Consider the following 14041-nt stretch of genomic DNA (forward strand, 5'->3'; position numbering starts at 1 on the left):
CCCACCTAGTCCTGGGCACCCCAACACAACCGAAAATCTAGACCCAGATTTAAAAACATTTCTCATGATGATGATAGAGAACATCAAGAAGGACTTTCATAAGTCACTTAAAGAATTACAGGAGAGCACTGCTAAAGAGTTACAGGCCCTTAAAGAAAAGCAGGAAAACACAACCAAACAGGTAGAAGTCCTTAAAGAAAAACAGGAAAACACATCCAAACAGGTGATGGAAATGAACAAAACCGTACTAGAACTAAAAAGGGAAGTAGACACAATAAAGAAAACCCAAAGCGAGGCAACGCTGGAGATAGCAACCCTAGGAAAGAGATCTGGAACCATAGATGCGAGCATCAGCAACAGAATACAAGAAATGGAAGAGAGAATCTCAGGTGCAGAAGATTCCATAGAGAACATCGGCACAACAGTCAAAGAAAATACAAAATGCAAAAGGATCCTAACTCAAAACATCCAGGAAATCCAGGACACAATGACAAGACCAAACCTACAGATAATAGGACTTGATGAGAATGAAGATTTTCAACTTAAAGGGCCAGCTAATATCAAAATAATTGAAGAAAACTTCCCAAACATAAAGAAAGAGATGCCCATGATCATACAAGAAGCCTACAGAACTCCAAATAGACTGGACCAGAAAAGAAATTCCTCCCAACACAATAATCAGGACAACAAATGCACTAAATAAAGATAGAATATTAAAAGCAGTAAAGGAGAAAGGTCAAGTAACATATAAAGGAAGGCCTATCAAAATTACACCAGACTTTTCACCAGAGACTATGAAAGCCAGAAGAGCCTTGACAGATGTTATACAGACACTAAGAGAACACAAATGCCAGCCCAGGCTAATATACCCGGCCAAACTCTCAATTACCATAGATGGAGAAACCAAAGTATTCCACGACAAAACCAAATTCACACAATATCTTTCCACCAACCCAGCCCTTCAAAGGATAATAACAGAAAAGAAGTAATACAAGGACGGAAATCACACCCTAGAACAAACAAGAAAGTAATCCCTCAACAAACCAAAAAGAAGACAGCCACAAGAACAGAATGCCAACTCTAACAACAAAAATAATAGGAAGCAACAATTACTTTTCCTTAATATCTCTTAATATCAATGGACTCAATTCCCCAATAAAAAGACATAGACTAACAGACTGGCTACACAAACAGGACCCAACATTCTGCTGCTTACAGGAAACCCATCTCAGGGAAAAAGACAGACACTACCTCAGAGTGAAAGGCTGGAAAACAATTTTCCAAGCAAATGGTCTGAAGAAACAGGCTGGAGTAGCCATTCTAATATCGGATAAAATCGACTTCCAACCCAAAGTTATCAAAAAAGACAAGGAGGGACACTTCATACTCATCAAAGGTAAAATCCTCCAAGAGGAACTCTCAATTCTGAATATCTATGCTCCAAATGCAAGGGAAGCCACATTCAATAAAGACACTTTAGTAAAGCTCAAAGCACACATTGCACCTCACACAATAATAGTGGGAGACTTCAACACACCACTTTCATCAATGGACAGATGGTGGAAACAGAAACTAAACAGGGACGCAGTGAAAAAAACAGAAGTTATGAAACAAATGGACGTGACAGATATCTACAGAACATTTTATCCTAAAAACCAAAGGATATACCTTCTTCTCAGCACCTCACGGGACCTTCTCCAAAATTGACCATATAATTGGTCACAAAACAGGCCTCAACAGATACAAAAATATTGAAATTGTCCCATGTATCCTATCAGACCACCATGGCCTAAGACTGATCTTCAATAACAACATAAATAATGGAAAGCCAACATTCACGTGGAAACTGAACAACACTCTTCTCAATGATAACTTGGTCAAGGAAGGAATAAAGAAAGAAATTAAAGACTTTTTAGAGTTTAATGAAAATGAAGCCACAACGTACCCAAAACTATGGGACACAAAGAAAGCATTTCTAAGAGGGAAACTCATAGCTCTGAGTGCCTCCAAGAAGAAACAGGAGAGAGCACATACTAGCAGCTTGACAACACATCTAAAAGCTCTAGAAAAAAAGGAAGCAAATTCACCCAAGAGGATTAGACGGCAGGAAATAATCAAACTCAGGGGTGAAATCAACCAAGTGGAAACAAGAAGAACTATTCAAAGAATTAACCAAACGAGGAGTTGGTTCTTTGAGAAAATCAACAAGATAGATAAACCCTTAGCTAGACTCACTAGAGGGCACAGGGACAAAATCCTAATTAACAAAATCAGAAATGAAAAGGGAGACATAACAACAGATCCTGAAGAAATCCAAAACACCATCAGATCCTTCTACAAAAGGCTATACTCAACAAAACTGGAAAACCTGGACGAAATGGACAAATTTCTGGACAGATACCAGGTACCAAAGTTGAATCAGGATCAAGTTGACCTTCTAAACAGTCCCATATCCCCTAAAGAAATAGAAGCAGTTATTAATAGTCTCCCAGCCAAAAAAAGCCCAGGACCAGACGGGTTTAGTGCAGAGTTCTATCAGACCTTCAAAGAAGATCTAATTCCAGTTCTGCACAAACTATTTCACAAGATAGAAGTAGAAGGTACTCTACCCAACTCATTTTATGAAGCCACTTTTACTCTGATACCTAAACCACAGAAAGATCCAACAAAGATAAAGAACTTCAGACCAATTTCTCTTATGAATATCGATGCAAAAATCCTTAATAAAATTCTCGCTAACCGAATCCAAGAGCACATTAAAGCAATCATCCATCCTGACCAAGTTGGTTTTATTCCAGGGATGCAGGGATGGTTTAATATACGAAAATCCATCAATGTAATCCATTATATAAACAAACTCAAAGACAAAAACCACATGATCATCTCGTTAGATGCAGAAAAAGCACTTGACAAGATCCAACACCTATTCATGATAAAAGTTTTGGAAAAATCAGGAATTCAAGGCCCATACCTAAACATGATAAAACAAATCTACAGCAAACCAGTAGCCAACATCAAAGTAAATGGAGAGAAGCTGGAAGCAATCCCACTAAAATCAGGGACTAGACAAGGCTGCCCACTTTCTCCCTACCTCTTAAACATAGTACTTGAAGTATTAGCCAGAGCAATTCGACAACAAAAGGAGATCATGTGGATACAAATTGGAAAAAAGGAAGTCAAAATATCACGTTTTGCAGATGATATGATAGTATATATAAGTGACCCTAAAAATTCCACCAGAGAACTCCTAAACCTGATAAACAGGTTCGGTGAAGTAGCTGGATATAAAATTAACTCAAACAAGTCAATGGCCTTTTTCTACACAAAGAATAAACAGGTTGAGAAAGAAATTAGGGAAACAACACCCTTCTCAATAGTCACAAATAATATAAAATATCTCGGCATGACTCTAACTAAGGAAGTGAAAGATCTGTATGATAAAAACTTCATGTCTCTGAAGAAAGAAATTAAAGAAGATCTCAGAAGATGGAAAGATCTCCCATGCTCATGGATTGGCAGGATCAACATTGTAAAAATGGCTATCTTGCCAAAAGCAATCTACAGATTCAATGCAATCCCCATCAAAATTCCAACTCAATTCTTCAACCAATTAGAAGGAGCAATTTGCAAATTCATCTGGAATAACAAAAAACCTAGGATAGCAAAAACTCTTCTCAAGGATAAAAGAACCTCTGGTGGAATCACCATGCCTGACCTAAAGCTTTACTACAGAGCATTTGTGATAAAAACTACATGGTACTGGTATAGAGACAGACAAGTAGACCAATGGAATAGAATTGAAGACTCAGAAATGAACCCACACACCTATGGTCACTTGATCTTCGACAAGGGAGCTAAAACCTTTCAGTGGAAGAAAGACAGCATTTTCAACAATTGGTGCTGGCACAACTGGTTGTTATCATGTAGAAGAATGCGAATTGATCCATACTTATCTCCTTGTACTAAGGTCAAATCTAAGTGGATCAAGGAACTTCACATAAAACCAGAGACACTGAAACTTATAGAGGAGAAAGTGGGGAAAAGCCTTGAAGATATGGGCACAGGGGAAAAATTCCTGAACAGAACAGCAATGGCTTGTGCTGTAAGATCGAGAATTGACAAATGGGACCTAATGAAACTCCAAAGTTTCTGCAAGGCAAAAGACACCGTCAATAAGACAAAAAGACCACCAACAGATTGGGAAAGGATCTTTACCTATCCTAAATCAGATAGGGGACTAATATCCAACATATATAAAGAACTCAAGAAGGTGGACTTCAGAAAATCAAATAACCCCATTAAAAAATGGGGCTCAGAACTGTACAAAGAATTCTCACCTGAGGAATACCGAATGGCAGAGAGGCACCTGAAAAAATGTTCAACATCCTTAATCATCAGGGAAATGCAAATCAAAACAACCCTGAGATTCCACCTCCCACCAGTCAGAATGGCTAAGATAAAAAATTCAGGTGACAGCAGATGCTGGCGTGGATGTGGAGAAAGAGGAACACTCCTCCATTGTTGGTGGGATTGCAGGCTTGTACAACCACTCTGGAAATCAGTCTGGCGGTTCCTCAGAAAATTGGACATAGTACTACCGGAGGATCCAGCAATACCTCTCCTGGGCATATATCCAGAAGATGTTCCAACTGGTAAGAAGGACACATGCTCCACTATGTTCATAGCAGCCTTATTTATAATAGCCAGAAGCTGGAAAGAACCCAGATGACCCTCAACAGAGGAATGGATACAGAAAATGTGGTACATCTACAAAATGGAGTACTACTCAGCTATTAAAAAGAATGAATTTATGAAACTCCTAGCCAAATGGATGGACCTGGAGGGCATCATCCTGAGTGAGGTAACACATTCACAAAGGAACTCACACAATATGTACTCACTGATAAGTGGATATTAGCCCAAATCCTAGGATACCCAAGATATAAGATACAATTTCCTAAACACATGAAACTCAAGAATAATGAAGACTGAAGTGTGCACACTATGCCCCTCCTTAGAAGTGGGAACAAAACACCCTTGGAAGGAGTTACAGAGACAAAGTTTGGAGCTGAGATGAAAGGATGGACCATGTAGAGACTGCCATATCCAGGGATCTACCCCTTAATCAGCATCCAAACACTGACACCATTGCATACACTAGCAAGATTTTATCGAAAGGACCCAGATGTAGCTGTCTCTTGTGAGACTATGCCGGGGCCTAGCAAACACAGAAGTGAATGTTCACAGTCAGCTAATGGATGGATCACAGGGCTCCCAATGGAGGAGCTAGAGAAAGTACCCAAGGAGCTAAAGCGATCTGCAACCCTATAGGTGGAACAATATTATGAACTAACCAGTACTCCGGAGCTCTTGACTCTAGCTGCATATGTATCAAAAGATGGCCTAGTCGGCCATCACTGGAAAGAGAGGCCCATTGGACACGCAAACTTTATATGCCCCAGTACAGGGGAACGCCAGGGCCAAAAGGGGGAGTGGGTGGGTAGGGGAGTGGGGGTGGGTGGCTATGGGGGGACTTTTGGTATAGCATTGGAAATGTAAATGAGCTAAATACCTAATTAAAGAAAAAAAAAGAGGTAACAACAAGAGTCTGAGGGTCCTATGGGACCCAACAGTTATCATCCTAGCTGTGGGAAGCCGTAAACAATTGCCATTACAAGATGGCGTTGGCTTTTTTAGTGTCTAACTAGTAAATAAGCAATGTGTTCAGGTGCTAGAGTAAATTTGTGCCAAGTCACTGCCTGGGGCGTAACAGTGGGGTGATGAGTGAGCAGCTAATCAGGAGCTGACACGTCACACAGAGAGGTATTTAAGCAGCTCCACTTTCCAGGTTCGGGGTCTTCCTGAGAAGTAAGCAATAAAGCTTTGCCATAGAAGGAAAAAAAAAGAGTGAACTTTAGTAAACACACAACAGAATTTATACCAGAGTGTTTTGACACTTCCTTTGTAAAAGCAATAAATTCAAATCTCTTCACTATAGTCTCTTTGGACAATGGCAAGAAGCATCCATGTTATTCCCTAACATATCACAAAAACAGTCTGTAGGCCACATACTAACACTCTTCTGCATTTTGACCTCTTTAGCCAACATGCCTATCACCTTCAGTATTACTGCCTTCCATATTCCTACTAGGATGGCCCATTAAGCCCCATTTAAAGCATTCCACAGCTTTGTAAATCCAAAGCCACCAAATCCACATTCATTCAAACAAAAACATGGCCAGGCCATCATGACAACATCCCAGACCCTGGTACCAACTTCTGCCTTAGTTATGTTTATACTGCTGTGAACAGACACCATGAGCTAGGCAACTCTTATAAATGACAACATTTAATTAGGGCTGGCTTACCAGTTCAGAGTTTCAGCCCAGTATCATCAAGGCAGGAACATGGCATTCCCCAGGGTGACATGGCAGAGGAGGAGCTGAACTGAACGTTCTACATTTTCATTCAAAGGAAGCCAGAAGAAGACTGGCTCCTACCTGGCTAGTAGGAGGGTTCCATTGCCCTCCCCCAAAATGAAACATTTCCTCCAACAAGGCTACACCACTCCAAAAAGTACACACTCCTTATAGTACCACTCTCTGGGCCAATCACCACACTGACCTACCTCTTCATGCTAAATCACAACTCCCAAAGTTTTTAGGACCTTCTAAAATAACACCAGGTGTTCAAAACATGAGCCTATGAGAGGCATTTTATATTTAAGCCATAATACAGGAGGACTTAAAATACTCCCTTGTGTAAGAAAGTGAACACTGAAGAAAAAGATTACAGATACAGTTAAGTTTTACTTTATTTCAGGAAAAAAGTAATTAGTAAAGTATAAAAAATACATACTAGAATATAAGCATAATACGTTTATGAGATTTAGTTTTATTTATGTACCATATTAGTATAAGCCACATGTATATATGCCTATATGTGTGTACCTACAGAGGCCAGAAAGGGAGGCAGACTTCCTTAACCTAGAGGTATAAGTGGTTGCGGCTGGGTGATGTGGGTGCTGGAAACCAAGTCACTGTAAGAACAGAGTATAGATGTAACTACCCAATCACCTCTCCATTCCTGTAATCACACTGTTCACGGGGGAAAAAAAAGATGTATTCTCATCCAATATTTTAAAATTTCTATTTTTATTTTGATATCTTTATTTTACTTGACAAAAACGTAAGGAGTTGCTGCCTTTTAATTAAAAAAAAAATCATTGAGAAGAAGCTAAAAACTCTTCACAAAATATTTCCTCCCAAGGTCAAATGATCATTCCCAGTGTCAGAATATACAAAGTACATAACAGTCAGCAGTAGCTACTTCCAGAATTGATTTTTATTTTACTCCAAGTCTCACAGTGTTTTATTTTCAAATACTGACAATGCAATTTTAGCTTACAATGACTGCATAGCAATGATAGATGCTTGCATGGACCTATTCTTCAAATGACTTATTGAAATTCCTGAAATATCTACACAGATGCACACTGGATGGGTACTGTCAATATCCTATCTGCTTTAAAAATTCATGGGGAAATGACATGCTAATTTGTGTTCTAAATGAATGAAGAAACGTTTCAAATATCTCTGAGAAGCAATAATCTATTAAAATCAAGTAGAAAAAAATTAAAAGGTGCCATCAACTTCCTTATTTATTTATTCAATGATAGTATCTAAATGAGCCAGAACTGACGCTCGAAGTCTTCAGCTACATATTTTAATGTCATTTCAAATTACTGTCATTCAAAGTGTATAAACAATATATTTTCATCTTATTAGTCGCAAATGTCAGACTAATACCATAACAAAATTACTACCAGGGCATTTTATAACTTATTAACAGAATGTGTTTCTAGGTTTAAGAAAAAATTTACAATTGTCAAGCCAACTGAGTTATAGGAAGTAGCAACATCTGCATGGAGAAAGTTTATTTCCTCAACATACATCATTTGTATAACTTAGTGAAATGAATACTTAGTATTCTTCCTGGGCTTCATAGAGTCAACTATTTTCATTAATTTCCCTCAGCATTTCTATGTGAATGGTAGGCTTTTGAACATAGCCATTTGCATGCCACATATTAAGTTTGTCAAACTGTCCATAAGAGGCTGATTTTTTTTTCTTCCTGGGTAGCACTTATGGACAGGGGGGTTAGCAGAAAAGCTTCAATTGTGTCTTGTCTGTACACTATGACACCATTATCTCTTCTATTCACAGATAAATCTTTTCTTCTTTCTTCTGACCTTGCTGAATTTTCCTTTATCTCACCTGAGCCATTTTCACCTAAGAAACATCAGGCAGTCTTAAGCCGGGAAACAACGTGGCCTTGTTTCATGAGAAATGGTATTGTAATAAATGTCTCCTGGACCAAAGTGGTTCTCAAATCTTTGAAAGTAACATGTCCTTTGAACCAACACAAGCAGCACTCAGGGTAAATCCATTTAAAAGTGATATTTTATGTGATGTTAAAAAGTATAAAGTTTCTTCAAAGGAAATAGATTTGAAAGGAGTTTCTATATTGATACGCAACAGAAGCAATCCTCAGTCAGCCAACGTCACCAACGTCAGTACTTGGGTCCTAGTTCTGGCAAAACAGCTCTATAGAAACCAAAGCATAAAACGTATGCTTCTCAACTCACCTGTGTAAAATCAGCCTGAACGCATGAGGTTGCAGAATACAGATTGTTGCTCTGTGTATTTACTTTGACATTAAACTAGATGCTAGAAAAATTATCTATTCTTAACATTGTATAGTCATGATTTGAACATGCAGAAAACTAGATTCCCTCTGTCTGTGTCTCTCTCTTTGTCTCTGTCTCTCTGTCTATGTCCCTTTCTATCTCCCCTCTCTGTCTCTGTCTCTGTGTGTCTCTCTGTCTTTTACTTTCTGTGTGTCTATGTGTGTATGCCCATTTTCTTAACAGAAAACGGCATTTCTGTTATCATAAGTGTATTCACTGACTTCAGCTAATATTGTTACTGTTGGAGAACACATGAGCTTGCCACTGTAAGCCTGGGTTTTTAAATAATATGGTTCTGGTAACTGTGTTTTTCTACACTAAATCACTGGTATTTTCTACAAGAACAATGTCAATGCCTTGACTCTCTCTGGCCTTTATGCCTACTGAGAGTTTCTCTGAAAGTTTTTGGTCACAGATCTCATTTTTATCTCATTCCATAGACTGTGGTAAAAGCTATCTTTTCTGTAACTGCAGGTGTCTGGCATGATGGCCTAAGGCACCACTAAGTCCTTTTGTCCCCAGAAATCTAAATTTATACTCAAATTATATCCTTGCAACCCCCCAAAAGGAATGGCCTTACAATGTATAAAAAAGGGTGTCTATGAATTTTTTTTTCAATACACAGGACTTTTTGTTTCAGGATGACATGTGGAGCACATAGGACCATATAGGAAGTAGGTTCCTGTGTTTGCATAGTTAGGGTAGCTGGTAAGTACTTTCTTTAAAGGAGAAAAAGTCATGCAATTTCACCAAGGATGTCCTTTGATCATCAGTTTAGGCTATCCATTGTGTAAGTACTTTGTCCAAATGAATCTGCAACATCCATGAAAGTCAGAAACTTGAAACTTTCATTAATAATATCATTATCACCTGGGGGAAAATGCCCTAGCAGCAGGCAAGAACTATCTGTTCTAAGGTATATGCAAATTGAATGTTGTTTTCTCATTTGTAAATGGCACAGCAGCAGTAAGGCTCATTAAGAGGAATTTATAAAGAAGCTGAAATCTCTGGCTTGGATTAGACATAACATGCCCATGATACAAGTTAAGCAATGTGTCTAAAGGACCATGCTTCAGGAATGGTTGACCACGGCTAGGACAGTGAGTTCACCTTAGACCATACCAAAGAGATAAGTGCCACAAGCCTTTCTCCAATGAATACCTCCCATTAACACAGTACATTACAGGGCCACAAGTATATAACTTTAAAAATCTGTTGCTTTTTTGAATTACTCAAAATATTACATCTCTCTGTCTTGGTATTATATTTCTTTTGTTTGTTTTGGTTAAATAACATGTCCTATGTTTAGTATGGGTTATCTAGACACTGTGTAGGTTTGTGCAATGATCCCATAGTAATTATTCAAAACTCATAGTGCTGCTTTCATGTGATTGACAGGTTTTTATGTATAGAGTTTCCCAAGCAAGCTCCACATTAACTACTGTAAGCTGCATTAGTATTTATCAGATGTTTATTTCCTACTTGGATGGTGAGAATAGAAAATGTTGTCAGAGTATTGTTTGTTTTTACAATTCTATTACTTGGCCACCTTTCAAATATGGAATGCTGGGTTGTGACCAGTGCCTTGGCTTTGCAGAACAAAGGAGAAGAGACAGACACTTGTGTAAATTAGTTCCTGGTTTAACTATGGTCCAGTGGTAGCTTCTCTGTTAATAGAAAACTTTGGGTTAAGATAAGACTATAGTACCTGGAGGAAGAAACTAGAGAACTTGGATATCTTTACTAATTCTGTGCTTTTAAAGAAGTATGAATTCTTTTTATATTTCTTGACACTTTGAGTAGTCTTTTAATAGCTGTGATGTGATACTGGGTAAATTGAGGTCTGTTATGGGGTTTTTAGACTTGTTAACAAATAATTTAAGAATAGGGAGAGCTGAAGCGATGACCTAGCATTTAAGAGTGGTGCTCTTGAAAAAGAGTTTGAGCTTAGTTGTCAGCATCTCTGTCTGGTCATTTACAGCTGTCTGGAACTCTATTTCCAGGTGTCTTTTTACCGTTAGTCTATATTAGCACTTGCATCCATGTATAAATTAATATGGACACACACCCACATAATCAAATCAACACACAAACACATACTCATATAACCCACAGACTCTCACACACACATATAGTTAAAATAATTAAAATGATAGATATTAAAAATAAAAAGAAATCAAAAATAGATTCAAACAGGTGCTCAAGGTCAATTTTCTTCAACTTAGGAAAAAAGCCCCAAGATAGGCAAGCTGGAGTTCTCCGCTGCTGCCCAGAAGAGGGAAATGGAGAGACAGGTAGAGAAAGAGGAGAATATTTTAAAAATAATTAAAATATCTTGCCCTTAAGCTGACAAAGAGGACATGGTGGACAAATAACGACATGGAAGGAAGGGAGACTTTAAGAAAGAGTAAGGAGGCCCACAAAAGAAACAAAACCCCCAAACAGCTAAGGCTATTGGCTAGTCCCCACAGTTGAAAAATAGGTTCTATTGCTGAAGACAAAACTCATATATCACACTGAACATGAAAAAACCATGATGCTCCCTAAGTAGAGATTTTATCCCTATTGATTAGTGTTCACAGTACTGAAAAGTACTCTGTATGTTAAACAGTACCAGAAGAAACAAATAAATACCACGCAGCTGCAAATCCAGTGATCTACAAGATTAACTTACCTACACAATGGGTTTATGCAATAGTGACACAAATGAAGGAGGAAAAAACAATCACTCTATGATTGGATTTAAAACCCATTCCACAAAAAGGAATTCGTGCCTGACACTACAGAAATGGACAATAATGTGAGACTAGATACATTATGGACCTAGGAGAAAACTAAATTCTATTGTTCTGTTAAAGGAACATAACATTAAATGATTTCTGATGACATTCTACCATAGCCGTGGGTCAGTGTCTTACTCAGCCCTCATTGGGGAAACTTCCCTTTGCAGTTGATGGGAACTAACACAGATACCCACAACCAGACAAGATATAGAGAGAATGAGACTTTGGAATGCTCAGTACTAAATGGGATATGATAATCAAACTCTTATCCTCAGGGATCAATGAGCTATGGGTAAGAAGAAGCAAATAGATTGTGAGAACCTGGAGGGATAAATGATACCAAGAGAAACACTGTATTTCATACACAGCAGAACTGATGATCATATGAACTCACAGAGACTGCAGAAGTATGTATGGGGCCTGCAGGGGATCAAGACAGTCTGTGCTAGATATTTTTATGTCCCTTTGACACAAGGTAAACTCACTGAAGAGAAGGAAGACTAAATTGAGTAAATGTGCCCACAAGATTGGGCTTCAGAAAGGTCCATAGTATATTTTCTTAATGAGAAATTAATGTGGGAGGGCCCAGCCCTTCATGAATGGGCAGGTAGTCCTGTGTAATATAAGAAAGCAGGTAAAGGGCTGGTGAGATGGCTCAGTGGGTAAGAGCACCCGACTGCTCTTCCAAAGGTCAGGAGTTCAAATCCCAGCAACCACATGGTGGCTCACAACCATCCGTAACGAGATCTGACTGGAGTGTCTGAGGACAACTACAGTGTACTTACATATAATAAATAAATAAATCTTTAAAAAAAAAAAAAGAAAAAGAAAGCAGGTAAAGCAAGCATAAGAATAATTCAGTAAGCAGTGCCCCTCCATAGCCCATGTATCAGCTCTTAGGTCCAGGTTCCTACTTTGATTAAGTTTCTAACTTGACTTTCTTAAGTGATGAACAGTAATATGGGTTGGTTAACCAAACAAACCCTTTTCACCCCAACTTGCCTTTTGGCCATGGTGTTTGACTGAAGCAATAGAAACCCTAATATATGTTGGACCAGAAGTGAGGAACGCTTATGGGAGGACTTAAGGATTTGTATAAGAAACAACATTGAGTATCCAATACAGGGTGAGCTATTCTGTGGAAGTTTGGAAGATAAGAATCTTGAGAGCCCAGCAGTGGTGGCACATGCTTTTAATCCCAGCACTTGGGAGGCAGAGGCATGTGGATCTCTGAGTTTGAGGCCAGCCTGGTCTACAGAGTTCCAAGACAGCCAGAGCTGCACAGCTCTGTCTCAAAAACCAAACCAAACCAAACCAAAACAAAACAAAACAAAACAAAACAAAACAAAACAAAACAAAACAAAACAAAACAAAAGAATCTTGAAAACAATGGAGAAGATTGAGGCCTGGCTTGTAAAGTTCCAGAGGGACTCTATTAGGGATATTTCATATTTTGAATTAAGAATCTGAGAGTGAAGAATTGGCTGTGATTAGGCTGATAACATAACTACTACTTTGCTTTACTGGGATACTCAATGCTGGTCAGCAGAAACTGAGAATTTATTGATAATTAAGAAAAGACCAGTTTCCCCACTGTCCCTCATTACTGGAGGCAGTTGGGAGAGCTGGCCCCATGGTCTGTGAACAGAAGTTCTATTATCTCACTGGCTGTAGCACTCAGAAGAGCAGGCCCTGCACCTTGTCTGGACAACACAGTGGTGCTGGCAAGGCACAGGTAAGCCAGACCCAAGGGTATGGAGAAAGCATAAGAGCTGGCTGTAACTCTCCCAAGTTACAGCACTTAGGAGACTGGGCCTCACAACTTGAGTGGACTGGCTCTGGAGGCATGAGTACAGGCAAGACCAAGGCCATGGGAGCAGGGAAACTGATTTTGCCTTCTGCCAATGGAGGTATTGGGTGGCATAGGTGGAACAGTTCTAGAGAACTCGCCCTGGTTGTGAGAATAGAGGAGTGCCAGTATACTGATCAGCTTAGCTACCATCGAGGTCCAGATCCAAGACTCTCTAAATTGACCTGCCCCAAAATCCATACCCTGTTTGGGATGCACGAAAGGGCAAGTTCTGTTGATCCAAAGCTATAGGTTCTCCATGACACAGGGCAACAACAGGAAAACTGGGAGGAGTCCCAAAAACGTGTCACAGAAGCCAGAGACTTTGAACACGACCAATAATGACTCATTGCAATGAACATTTGCAAGTAAAAATTTGTAGACAGAGGGATATAGTGTGAGACACATTGTGACGTATGATAGCTTCCATGATGACATATTTTTCTATGCTTTGATTTTTGTTTGTTTGTAAATGTTTGTGTGTGTGTGTTATTTTGGGGAAGGTTTCAAGTGTGAAGGATGCATACGAGGGCATGGGGAGATGAGTGGGACTGGATGCCTGATGTGAAATCCATAAAGAATCCACAAAAGTTTTAGAAAGATGGGAAGAAAGAGGCAAAGAAACAAAGAAACACAGAAACAAAGAAAGAAAAATGAAAA

Source organism: Mus musculus, chromosome 6, assembly GCF_000001635.26.
Source record: "Mus musculus strain C57BL/6J chromosome 6, GRCm38.p6 C57BL/6J".
Classification (NCBI taxonomy): domain Eukaryota; kingdom Metazoa; phylum Chordata; class Mammalia; order Rodentia; family Muridae; genus Mus; species Mus musculus.